Consider the following 13,984-nt stretch of genomic DNA (forward strand, 5'->3'; position numbering starts at 1 on the left):
CAAAATATCATCGAATTAGGCAATATTTTGCCGTTTTTCCACGTTTTTGTGAATTTTCAGTTTATTGGTATTAATTCATTAAATATACGATAAAAATGATGCAAACACATTATTGATTAGATAATAACCTTAAATACTTCATTTTCAATGATCTATTTGTTTCTCGTTAAAATACTGAGTAAGATATTGAAAAAGGGAGAAGTTCGGTTTTTATTGCATATATCGACATTTCATCCGGAATAGAGCGGTTTTACGTGTACATCTTCCATCGGTAATATAAACGAAAAATCAGGAACATTTTAGGTAATTCTAATGAAAACACATTGATTTTTATCATTTGTATTGGAAACAACATTGTCATATGTCCTTTCTTGGGTCAAAACAATACGATACCTCGCTTTATGATTCGAAGTTAAAATCTTCAAATTTGGTATAATAATGACTTTTTCACGTTTTTCATGTAGTTTGATATTACGTATATATATATTCATTTTTACCTATATTTCGATACTATTTCATGTAGTATCATGATATGTGATTTGGCCTTCACATCCCAGAATTTCGAAAAATATTGCATTTTAAGCAAGTTTTCTTGAAATTTGTTTCGTACTAAAAATCATCGAATTTAGCAATATTTTGACGTTTATCATCCCCTTTTCCTTTATGTGATTTAAACAAAATATCATCGAATTAGTCAATATTTTGTCGTTTTCCACGTTTTTGTTAATTTTCAGTTTATTGGTATTCATTATATATACGATAAAAATGATGCAAACACATAATTGATTAGAAATTAACCTTAAATACTTCACTTTCAATCAACTATTTGTTTCTAGTTAAATACAGAGTAAGATATTGCAAAGGGGAGAAAGTCTGTTTTTATTGCATATATCGACGTTTCAGCCGAATTAGAGCGGTTTTACGTGTACATCTTCCATCGGTAATATAAACGGAAAATCAGGAACATTCTCGTTAATTCTAATGAAGACGCATTGATTTTTATCATTTGTATTGGAAACAACATTGTCATATGTCTTTTCTTGGATCTTTTTAATACGAAACCTCGCTCTATGATTTGGAGTTAAAATCCTCAAATATGGTAAAACAGTGACTTTTTTCACGTTTTTCATGTAGTGTGATTTTACGTAAATATATTCATTTTTGCCAAATTTTCGATACTACTTCATGTTTTCTCACGATATGTGATTTGGCCGTCGTATCTCAGAATTTCGCAAATTTTGCATTTTTAAGCAAGTTTCTTTCATTTTGTTTTGTACTAAAAATCATCGAATTTAGCAATATTTTGACGTTTATTATCCTCGTTTCCTTTATGTGATTTAAACAAAATATCATCGAATTAGGCAATATTTTGCCGTTTTTCCACGTTTTTGTGAATTTTCAGTTTATTGGTATTAATTCATTAAATATACGATAAAAATGATGCAAACACATTATTGATTAGATAATAACCTTAAATACTTCATTTTCAATGATCTATTTGTTTCTCGTTAAAATACTGAGTAAGATATTGAAAAAGGGAGAAGTTCGGTTTTTATTGCATATATCGACATTTCATCCGGAATAGAACGGTTTTACGTGTACATCTTCCATCGGTAATATTAACGAAAAATCAGGAACATTTTAGGTAATTCTATTGAAAACACATTGATTTTTATCATTTGTATTGGAAACAACATTGTCATATGTCTTTTCTTGGGTCTAAACAATACGATACCTCGCTTTATGATTCGAAGTTAAAATCTTCAAATTTGGTATAATAATGACTTTTTCACGTTTTTCATGTAGTTTGATATTACGTATATATATTCATTTTTGCCTATATTTCGATACTATTTCGTGTAGTATCATGAAATGTAATTTGGCCTTCACATCCCAGAATTTCGAAGAATATTGCATTTTAAGCAAGTTTTCTTGCATTTTGTTTCGTACTAAAAATCATCGAATTTAGCAATATTTTGACGTTTATCATCCCCTTTTCCTTTATGTGATTTAAACAAAATATCATCGAATTAGTCAATATTTTGCCGTTTTCCACGTTTTTGTTAATTTTCAGTTTATTGGTATTAATTCATTATATATACGATAAAAATGATGCAAACACATAATTGATTAGAAATTAACCTTAAATACTTCACTTTCAATCAACTATTTGTTTCTCGTTAAATACAGAGTAAGATATTGCAAAGGGGAGAAAGTCTGTTTTTATTGCATATATCGACGTTTCAGCCGAATTAGAGCGGTTTTACGTGTACATCTTCCATCGGTAATATAAACGGAAAATCAGGAACATTTTCGTTAATTCTAATGAAGACGCATTGATTTTTATCATTTGTATTGGAAACAACATTGTCATATGTCTTTTCTTGGATCTTTTTAATACGAAACCTCGCTCTATGATTTGGAGTTAAAATCCTCAAATATCGTAAAACAGTGACTTTTTTCACGTTTTTCATGTAGTGTGATTTTACGTAAATATATTCATTTTTGCCAAATTTCAATACTACTTCATGTTTTCTCACGATATGTGATTTGGCCGTCATATCTCAGAATTTCGCAAATTTTGCATTTTTAAGCAAGTTTCTTGCATTTTGTTTTGTACTAAAAATCATCGAATTTAGCAATATTTTGACGTTTATTATCCTCGTTTCCTTTATGTGATTTAAACAAAATATCATCGTATTAGGCAATATTTTGCCGTTTTTCCACGTTTATGTGAATTTTCAGTTTATTGGTATTAATTCATTAAATATACGATAAAAATGATGCAAACACATAATTGATTAGATAATAACCTTAAATACTTCATTTTCAATGATCTATTTGTTTCTCGTTAAAATACTGAGTAGGATATTGAAAAGGGGAGAAGTTCTGTTTTTATTCCATAGATCGACGTTTCAGCCGAATTAGAGCGGTTGTACGTGTACATTTTTTATCGGTAATATAAACGGAAAATCATGAACATTTTCGTTAATTCTAATGAAAACGCATTGATTTTTATCATTTGAATTGGAAACAACATTGTCATATGTCATCTTCATATGTCATATGTCTTGGATCTTCTTAATACGAAACCTCGCTCTATGATTTGAAGTTAAAATTCTCAAATATGGTAAAACAGTGACTTTTTTCACGCTTTTCATGTAGTATGATTTTACGTAAATATATTCATTTTTGCCAATATTTCGATACTACTTCATGTTTTCTCACAATATGTGATTTGGCCGTCATATCTCAGAATTTTGCAAATTTTGCATTTTTAAGCAAATTTCTTGCATTTTGTTTTGTACTAAAAATCATCGAATTTAGCAATATTTTGACGTTCATCATCCCCTTTTCCTTTATGTGATTTAAACAAAATATCATCGAATTAGGCAATATTTTGCCGTTTTTCCACGTTTATGTGATTTTTCAGTTTATTGGTATTAGTTCATTATATACACGATAAAACTGATGCAAACACATAATTGATTAGATAATAACCTTAAATACTTCATTTTCAATGATCTATTTGTTTCTCGTTAAAATACTGAGTAAGATATTGAAAAAGGAAGAAGTTCGGTTTTTATTGCATATATCGACATTTCATCCGGAATAGTGCGGTTTTACGTGTACATCTTCCATCGGTAATATAAACGAAAAATCAGGAACATTTTAGGTAATTCTAATGAAAACACATTGATTTTTATCATTTGTATTGGAAACAACATTGTCATATGTCCTTTCTTGGGTCTAAACAATACGATACCTCGCTTTACGATTCGAAGTTAAAATCTTCAAATTTGGTATAATAATGACTTTTTCACGTTTTTCATGTAGTTTGATATTACGTATATATATTCATTTTTACCTATATTTCGATACTATTTCATGTAGTATCATGATATGTGATTTGGCCTTCACATCCCAGAATTTCGAAGAATATTGCATTTTAAGCAAGTTTTCTTGCATTTTGTTTCGTACTAAAAATCATCGAATTTAGCAATATTTTGACGTTTATTATCCTCGTTTCCTTTATGTGATTTAAACAAAATATCATCGAATTAGGCAATATTTTGCCGTTTTTCCACGTTTTTGTGAATTTTCAGTTTATTGGTATTAATTCATTAAATATACGATAAAAATGATGCAAACACATAATTGATTAGATAATAACCTTAATTACTTCATTTTCAATGATCTATTTGTTTCTCGTTAAAATACTGAGTAGGATATTGAAAACGGGAGAAGTTCTGTTTTTATTGCATAGATCGACGTTTCAGCCGAATTAGAGCGGTTTTACGTGTACATTTTTTATCGGTAATATAAACGGAAAATCAGGAACATTTTCGTTAATTCTAATGAAAACGCATTGATTTTTATAATTTGTATTGGAAACAACATTGTCATATGTCATCTTCATATGTCATATGTCATATGTTTTGGATCTTCTTAATACGAAACCTCGCTCTATGATTTGAAGTTAAAATCCTCAAATGTGGTAAAACAGTGACTTTTTTCACGCTTTTCATGTAGTATGATTTTACGTAAATATATTCATTTTTGCCAATATTTCGATACTACTTCATGTTTTCTCACGATATGTGATTTGGCCGTCATATATCTGAATTTTGCAAATTTTGCATTTTTAAGCAAATTTCTTGCATTTTGTTTCGTACTAAAAATCATCGAATTTAGCAATATTTTGACGTTTATCATCCCCTTTTCCTTTATGTGATTTAAACAAAATATCATCGAATTAGTCAATATTTTGCCGTTTTTCCACGTTTTTGTGAATTTTCAGTTTATTGTTATTAATTCATTAAATATACGATAAAAATGATGCAAACACATAATTGATTAGATAATAACCTTAAATACTTCATTTTCAATCAACTATTTGCTTCTCGTTAAAATACAGAGTAAGATATTGAAAAGGGGAGAAGTTCTGTTTTTATTGCATATATCGACGTTTCAACCGGAATAGAGCGGTTTCACATGTATATTTTCTATCGGTAATATAAACGAAAAATCAGGAACATTTTAGGTAATTCTAATGAAAACACATTGATTTTTATCATTTGTATTTAAAACAACATTGTCATATGTCTTTTCTTGGATCTAAACAATACGATACCTCGCTTTATGATTCGTAATTAAAATCCTCAAAGTTGGTATAATAGTGACTTTTTTCACGTTTTTCTTGTAGTTCATATTAAGTAAATATGTTCATTTTTACCAATACTTCGATACTATTTCATGCAGTATCACGATATGTGATTTGGCCTTCAAATCTCAGAATATCGCATAATATTGCATTTTAAGCAAGTTTTCTTGCATTTTGTTTCGTACTAAAAATCATCGAATTTAGCAATATTTTGACGTTTATCATCCACTTTTCCTTTATGTGATTTAAACAAAATATCATCGAATTAGGCAATATTTTGCCGTTTTTCCACGTTTTTGTGAATTTTCAGTTTATTGGTATTAATTCATTATATATACGATAAAAATGATGCAAACACATAATTGATTAGATAATAACCTTAAATACTTCATTTTCAATGATCTATTTGTTTCTCGTTAAAATACTGAGTAAGATATTGAAAAGGGGAGAAGATCGGTTTTTATTGCATATATCGACGTTTCAACCGGAAAAGAGCGGTTTTACGTGTACATCTTCCATCGGTAATATAAACGAAAAATCAGGAACATTTTAGGTAATTCTAATGAAAACACATTGATTTTTATCATTTGTATTGGAAACAACATTGTCATATGTCCTTTCTTGGGTCTAAATAATACGATACCTCGCTTTATGATTCGTAGTTAAAATCCTCAAATTTGGTAAAATGTGATTTTTCACGTTTTTCATGTAGTTCATATTAAGTAAATATGTTCATTTTTACCAATACTTCGATACTATTTTATGCAGTATCACGATATGTGATTTGGCTTTCAAATCTCAGAATTTCGCATAATATTCCATTTTAAGCAAGTTTTCTTGCATTTTGTTTCGTACTAAAAATCATCGAATTTAGCAATATTTTGCCGTTTTTCCACGTTTTTGTGAATTTTCAGGTTATTGTTATTAATTCATTAAATATACGATAAAAATGACGCAAACACGTAATTCATTAGAAATTAACCTTAAATGCTTCAATCAACTATTTGTTTCTCGTTAAAATACAGAGTAAGATATTGAAAAGAGGAGAAGTTCTGTTTTTATTGCATATATCGACGTTTCAGCCAGATTAGAGCGGTTTTACGTGTACATCTTCCATCGGTAATATAAACGGAAATTCAGGAACATTTTAATTAAGTCTAATGAAAAAGCATTGATTTTTATCATTTGTATTGGAAACAACATTGTCATATGTCTTTTCTTGGATCTTCTTAATACGAAACCTCGCTCTATGATTTGAAGTTAAAATCCTCAAATGTGGTAAAATAGTGACTTTTTCACGTTTTTCTTGTAGTGTGATTTTACGTAAATATATTCGTTTTTACCAATATTTCGATACTACTTCATGTTTTCTCACGATATGTGATTTAAACGTCATGTCTCAGAATTTCGCAAATTTTGCATTTTTAAGCAAGTTTCTTGCATTTTCTTTTGTACTAAAAATCATCGAATTTAGCAATATTTTGACGTTTATCATCCCCTTTTCTTTTATGTGATTTAAACAAAATATCATCGAATTAGGCAATATTTTGCCGTTTTTCCACGTTTTGTGAATTTTCTGTCCATTGGTATTAATTCATTAAATATATGATAAAAATGATGCAAACACATAATTGATTAGATAATAACCTTAAATACTTCATTTTCAATCATCTATTTGTTTCTCGTTAAAATACTGAGTAAGATATTGAAAAGGGGAAAAGTTTGGTTTTTATTGCATATATCGACGTTTCAGGCGGAATAGAGATGTTTTACGTGTACATCTTCCATCGGTAATATAAACGAAAAATCAGGTACATTTTAGTTAATTCTAATGAAAACACATTGGTTTTTATCATTTGTATTGGAAACAACATTGTCATATTTCTTTTCTTGGATCTCTTGGATCTAAACAATACGAAATCTCACTTTATGATTCGAAGTTAAAATCCTCAAATTTGGTATAAACGTGACTTTTTTCACGTTTTTCATGTAGTTTGATATTACGTAAATATATTCATTTTTACCAATACTTCGATACTATTTCATGCAGTATCACGATATGTGATTTGGTCTTCAAATCTAAGAATTTCGCATAATATTGCATTTTAAGCAAGTTTTCTTGCATTTTGTTTCGTACTAAAAATCATCGAATTTAGCAATGTTTTGACGTTTATCATCCGCTTTTACATTATGTGATTTAAACAAAATATCATCGAATTAGGCAATATTTTGCCGTTTTTCCACGTTTTGTGAATTTTCAGTTTATTGGTATTAATTCATTACATATATGATAAAAATGATGCAAACACATAATTGATTAGATTTTAACCTTAAATACTTCATTTTCATTCATCTATTTGTTTCTCGTTAAAATACTGAGTAAGATATTAAAAAGGGGAGAAGTTCGGTTTTTATTGCATATATCGACGTTTCAACCGGAATAGAGCGGTTTTACGTGTACATCTTCCATCGGTAATATAAACGAAAAATCAGGAACATTTTAGGTAATTCTAATGAAAACACATTGATTTTTATCATTTGTATTGGAAACAGCATTGTCATATGTCTTTTCTTGGATCTAAACAATACGATACCTCGCTTTATGATTCGTAGTTAAAATCCGCAAATTTGGTATAATAGTGACTTTTTTCACGTTTTTCATGTAGTTCATAATAAGTAAATATGTTCATTTTTACCAATACTTCGGTACTATTTCATGCAGTATCATGATATGTGATTTGGCCTTCAAATCTCAGAATTTCGCATAATATTGCATTTTAAGCAAGTTTTCTTGCATTTTGTTTCGTACTAAAAATCATCGAATTTAGCAATATTTTGACGTTTATCATCCACTTTTCGTTTATGTGATTTAAACAAAATATCATCGAATTAGGCAATATTTTGCCGTTTTTCCACGTTTTTGTGAATTTTCAGTTTATTGTTATTAATTCATTAAATATACGATAAAAATGATGCAAACACGTAATTCATTAGAAATTAACCATAAATGCTTCATTTTCAATCAACTAATTGTTTCTCGTTAAAATACAGAGTAAGTAAGTAAGTAATTATCAAAAGAAGGCACCAAACCGGGAAGGCTATGTAGCACCATCAAATACGCAAAATAATCAGAGGGCGCTAAATATCACCAAGGATGCCAATACGAGAACAAAAACGCATAAGGTGAACGATATCAAAAGTATCCGAGTCACCAAGAATTCTATCGAGGGACCGCGAGGGGCGGTCGGAAAGCAAGACACACGCTCGTCCTGGAAGTCAGGACATTCAAGAAGGACATGCACGACTGTAAGAGGGACAATGCAACTAGGACAATAAGGAGCAGGGCGGCGCTCCATCAAGTGACCATGGGTTAAGCGAGTATGGCCATTACGCAACCTCGCCAGAGCTGTTTCCCACCGCCGGTTTCGGTGGAAGGAGGACGGCCACGAGGAAACACAACATTTAAGAGTACGTAGCTTGTTACCAGTAACAGACAACCAAGAAGCCTGCCAACGGGTAAGGACTGAGGAATGGATAACCGGGTAAAAGTCGGAATACGGAATGCCTTTACGAGAGATGGGACAAGTGCGGACAACTTCCTTAGCAGCAGCATCCGCACGCTCATTTAAAGACACACCAATATGGCTGGGAACCCAACAAAACTCAACCGACTTAAATTTACTGTGAACGAGAAACAGCCAATGCTGGATCTCGACAACTACTGGATGAACCGGATTAAAGGACCCGAGAGCCATGAGGGCACTACGAGAGTCAACAACAACCACAAAGGAAGACTGACAACGAGAAAGCAGGAGACGAAGAGCATAGAGAATAGCATAAAGTTCCGCTGTAAAGATGCTAGTCTCCGGAGGCAAGCGACACATATAAGTGCGATCAGGAAAAACAACAGAGTAGCCAACACCGTCCGCTGACTTAGACCCATCGGTGAAGACAGAAACGGAGCGGGAGTGAGAAGAAAAGTGTTCGAGGAAAAGGCGTTTTAGAACCGTAGGAGGGGTAAAAGCTTTAGTGATACGGGTCAAGGAAGTACAAAACCGCGGAAGAGGGACCCTCCACGGGGGCAAAGAAGGAACAACACGAGGAGAAACATCAGAAATACGAACGGAGAGAGAATCCTGTAGGCGAGATAACCGGACAGAAAGAGGGAGGTGGTGAAGAGGAACAGGAACCGCAGGAGGGGTAAAAGTTAAAGCACGACAGAGGCGAGAGGAAGGATGTTGCAAGGACCGCGCAAGATAGCGAAGACAGTAGCGATCACGGCGGTCCTGGAGAGACAGGAAGCCAGTGTCAACATATAAGCTAAGGATGGGAGTCGAACGAAAGGCACCAGAACTGAGGCGCAACCCAGTATGGTGCAAAGCATCAAGACGGCGAAGAGTAGAAGGAGAAGCAGACGAGTAAGCAGGGCAACCATAATCGAGCTTAGACAGGACGAGAGAGGAATGTAAAGCAAGGAGAGTGCGCCTATCTGCCCCCCAAGAAGTATGGGACAAGACCCGAAGGAGGGTAAGGGCCTTAGAGCACTCAACACGGAGGTAAGAGATATGGGGAGACCAAGACAAACGAATGTCAAGGAATAACCCCAAAAGCTTCGCGGAATCTTTGTATTCAAGGGGATGACCATAAAGTGACAAAGAGGGACGAAGAACAACCCGTTTCCGCGTAAAAGTTATGGCACAAGTCTTAGAAGTAGAGAACTTGAAGCCATGACCTGTGGCCCAAGACGACACGGCATCAATTGCAAGTTGAAGCCGGCGTTGAATGAGGCGAATCATCACCCTGACAACAAAGGGTAAGATCATCGACATAGAGAGCGGAGAAGACACCAGAAGGAAGAGAGGAAAGAAGACCATTGAGGGCAACAAGAAAAAGAGTAGTGCTCAGAACACTACCCTGGGGCACACCTTCGTATTGCTGAAAAGAGGGAGAGAGAGCGGTACCAAGGCGCACCCGAAAGGAACGACGAGAGAGGAAGCTGCGGAGAAAGAGAGGGAGATGACCACGAAGGCCAAAAGAATGAAGTTGAGATAGGATATGATAACGCCAAGTGGTGTCGTAAGCCTTTTCTAGGTCAAAAAGGACGGCAACAACGGAGGTCTTCGCAGCAAAAGCAGTACGAATATAGACCTCCAAGTTCACCAGGACATCTGTCGTGCTGCGGCACTTGCGGAAACCAAATTGAGAAGGGGAGAGGAGGTGATGGTGTTCCAGGAACCACATCAGACGAACGTTAACCATACGTTCAAAGAGTTTGCAGACACAACTTGTGAGAGCAATAGGGCGAAAGTCCTTAGGGGAAGTACCCAGAGACCCCGGTTTGCGAACAGGGAGGACAACGGCATCGAGCCAGTCCTCAGGGACTGACGACGACTCCCAGATCCGATTATACAGACTCAGTAAATACTGAGACGTGCTCGGAGGGAGATGGCGAAGCATCTCATAATGAATACCATCGGAGCCCGCCGCCGTAGAACCGCAGAGGGCCAGGGCAGAACGAAGTTCAGAGAGAGAGAAGGGATCATTATAGGGAAGCTGAAGATGAGTGCAGAAATCTAAAGGACAAGACTCAAGGACAGGTTTACGAAGAAGGAAAGATTGGGGAAGATGAAGACCAGAGCTAACAGAAGAAAAGTGGGAACCCAGTTCGGAAGCGACCTGCAACGGGTCCGCCACAAGAGTATCATGGAGGTGAAGGACCGGTGAAACATCGGGAACGAACTTACCCGCTATCTTGCGGATACGCTTCCAGATCTGGGCCAGAGGGGTCTCGGACGTAATTGTTGAGACATAAGACGCCCAACATTCACGTTTAGCCGTACGGATGGCCCTACGGGCCACCGCACTCGCTTTCCGAAAGAAAAGAAAAGAATCGGTCGTCTGCCTACGGCGGTGCCTCTTCCAGGCTGCACGCTTACAGCGGACGGCTCGAGCACAGTCCGCATTCCACCAGGGAACGCACTTCCGTGGACCCCGAGAGGAAGAGCGAGGAATAGAGCGGAGGGCAGCGTTGAAGACAGTGTCATGAAAAAGGAGGAGAGCGCGAGAGAGAGGCAGAAGGGAGAGGTCAGGGAGAGCAGCACTGAGGGTAAATAGGGTCCAGTCTGCCTTAGCAAACTGCCACCTAGGGAAAGAGAGGGAAGGGCGAAAAGAGAAAAAGGAAACAAGGATGGGGAAATGATCACTTCCATGGAGGTCATCAAGAACCTGCCACGTGAAATCTAAGTAAAGAGAAGAAGAGCAGAGAGAAAGATCAAGACAAGAAAGGGTGCGAGTCCGAGAGTCCAAATGAGTGGGCTCACCAGAACTCAGAAGAGACAGGGAAGAAGAGAGGAGAAACGGCTCAAGGAGGCGACCCCGGGTATTCGTCAGAACGTCACCCCAAAGAGAATGACGACAATTGAAGTCACCCAGCAGGAGCACAGGCTCCGGCAAGGAGTCCAGGAGGTGTTTCAAATCAGGAAGAGAGAGCGGGACACTCGGGGGGAGATAAATGGAACAAACTGTGTACCATTTCCCCACAAAGATACGAGCAGCAGAACAATGGAGAGGCGAAGGAAAAGTAAAGGAACAAAGGGAACATCAGCCCGAATCAAGAGAGCAGAAGAATTGGAAGCTCCAGCAATGGCTGGGGGGGGGGGGGGGAGAGAAAGGAATAGCCACGAAAACGACCAGGACGAGCACCAAGCATTGGCTCCTGGAGACAGACACAAAGGGGCGAAAACCGCGAAATCAGAAGTTGGAGTTCGAGGAAATTGGCGTAATAACCTCGAACGTTCCATTGAAGAATGGACAACGACGAGAAGAGAAAGGACAAAAACAGAGAACAAGGAAGAAACAAAGGCGAAAGAGCAACAGAGCACGTTAAAGAATATCAGGGTCGGGATCAGGGTCAGCAAAGTCAGGGTTAGGGGGCATGGGTAAACTGAGCAAAGACGGAGGGAAGGAAACGGGAGAACAGATCAGAGGTGGGCGGGCAGGGTCCGGAGGAGGAGGAGGAGGAGGAAGAGGAGGAGACAACGGAGAGGAGCCGTCAAGGACAGCAGCAGGAGGAGGGGGAGTAGAAAGAGGGGAGCGCACCCCAGCAAGAGCAGTAACCGAAAGGGAAGCAGGGGCCAAAGAAACCTCCATAGCAGGAAGAGGGGGCGCAAGCACTGAAACGGGAGGGGAAGGAGCAACAGAGCCAGAAGGAGGAGCTGAGGAAGAAAGCGAAGCCTTCTTACCCGCCGCGGAAGAGGAAGGAGAGGAGCCAGGCTTACGCTTCTGACTTAAAGAGACCGGTGTCCTAGCAACTACGTACCGGGCAACGGATTCCAGTGTCTCAACAGGAGAAGCCGAACGAGAGCACACACGACGGCCGTTAGGAGAGCGATGGACATCCGCCCGCACCGACAGGCGGTGGGGAGAGCCGATAGATGGAGGAAGAGGATCGGAGGGGGACGAGGAAGAAGACACAGAAGACACGACAGACCGGGTAGAAGGAAGGGGAACCCCAGACAGAGGACCAGGAGGAGGATCCTTCGGGAGAGAACCCAAAGGAACAGAGGAGGGGGCAGTGGGCGCATCAGGGTCCAAGGCCCGGAAACGGTTGTGAGTCTGAGGAAGGCGGGAAGGACGAGGAGAGGAAGAGCGCAACACGCGAGCATAAGAGATATTAGCATAAGGCGGGAGCCGGCGAACCTGGCGCCTCGCCTCAGGAAAAGATAAACGCTCCCGGTGCTTCAGGTTGAGGACGGCTGCCTCAAGCTTGTAATGGACACACGCACGGGAGAAGGTAGGATGGGCCTCACCGCAGTTGAGGCAACGAGCCTGGGGAGAAGTGCACTCCGACTTAGAGTGACCTTCGCCACCACACAAAGGACAGAGAGAGACAGTCCCGGAGCAGCGGAGGGCACCATGCCCAAACCTCCAGCACTTGTTGCAGAGCCGAGGAGAAGGAATGTACTCCTGGACAGAGCACCTGGCACCAGCAAGAATGACAGAGGGTGGAAGGGTCCTACCATCAAAGGTAATCTTCACAACCCGGAGGGGTTGACGGCGACTACCACGAGGGGGACGAGTAAACGTGTCCACCTGGAGAATAGAATGGCCCTGGGCAGCGAGGATATGTCGAATATCGTCGTGGCAGTCGCGCAGGTCCCGAACACCGGTTGCAACATGGGGCGGGAGCAAAATAGTGCCAACACTGGCATTCAACTGAGCGTTCTTCGAGACCCGAACGGGGGTCTCGCCAAGGCAGGATAAGGCAGCCAAGCGGGAAGCAGCATCCTGAGAAGGAGCAGCAACGACACGTGTACCGAGACGAGTGGGGTTGAAAGTAATGGAGGCATCCACGGAATCAACTTGATGTCGATGGAGGGAGAAATCGTCAGGAGGCGCAGAATCAAGAGGGAGGAGATCAAAATATTTGGCCCACGAAGCGGGACCAAACAAGGCTTGATAGGTAGCAGAACTGGAAGGAATCGAGCGAGGGCGGCCGTGACGAGGACGGCGGTGAGAACCCCCAGAGAGAGAGGGGTTAAAAGGCGCAGTAGTTACAACTAGAGAAGGAGCCGCGCCAGGGGACGAGGTAGTCACCACTGGGGGCTTGGGGCTCGACCCAACCACAGAGGAGGGAGGGGAGCCAGGGGAAGGAGTCAGAGAGGCCAAAGGAGGAGCAAGGTCGGGGCCCAATGCAGCGGTGGCTACAGAGCCCGGTCTTCCAATACGGACCGACTCGGGGGCTTGGTCGCCCACCCCACGAGCCTGAGAAGGTAAGCCAGAAGTAGCCGAAACACGGGTTATCATCTTGACGAAAAGAAG

This window comes from Procambarus clarkii, chromosome 65, assembly GCF_040958095.1.
Source record: "Procambarus clarkii isolate CNS0578487 chromosome 65, FALCON_Pclarkii_2.0, whole genome shotgun sequence".
Classification (NCBI taxonomy): Eukaryota; Metazoa; Arthropoda; class Malacostraca; order Decapoda; family Cambaridae; genus Procambarus; species Procambarus clarkii.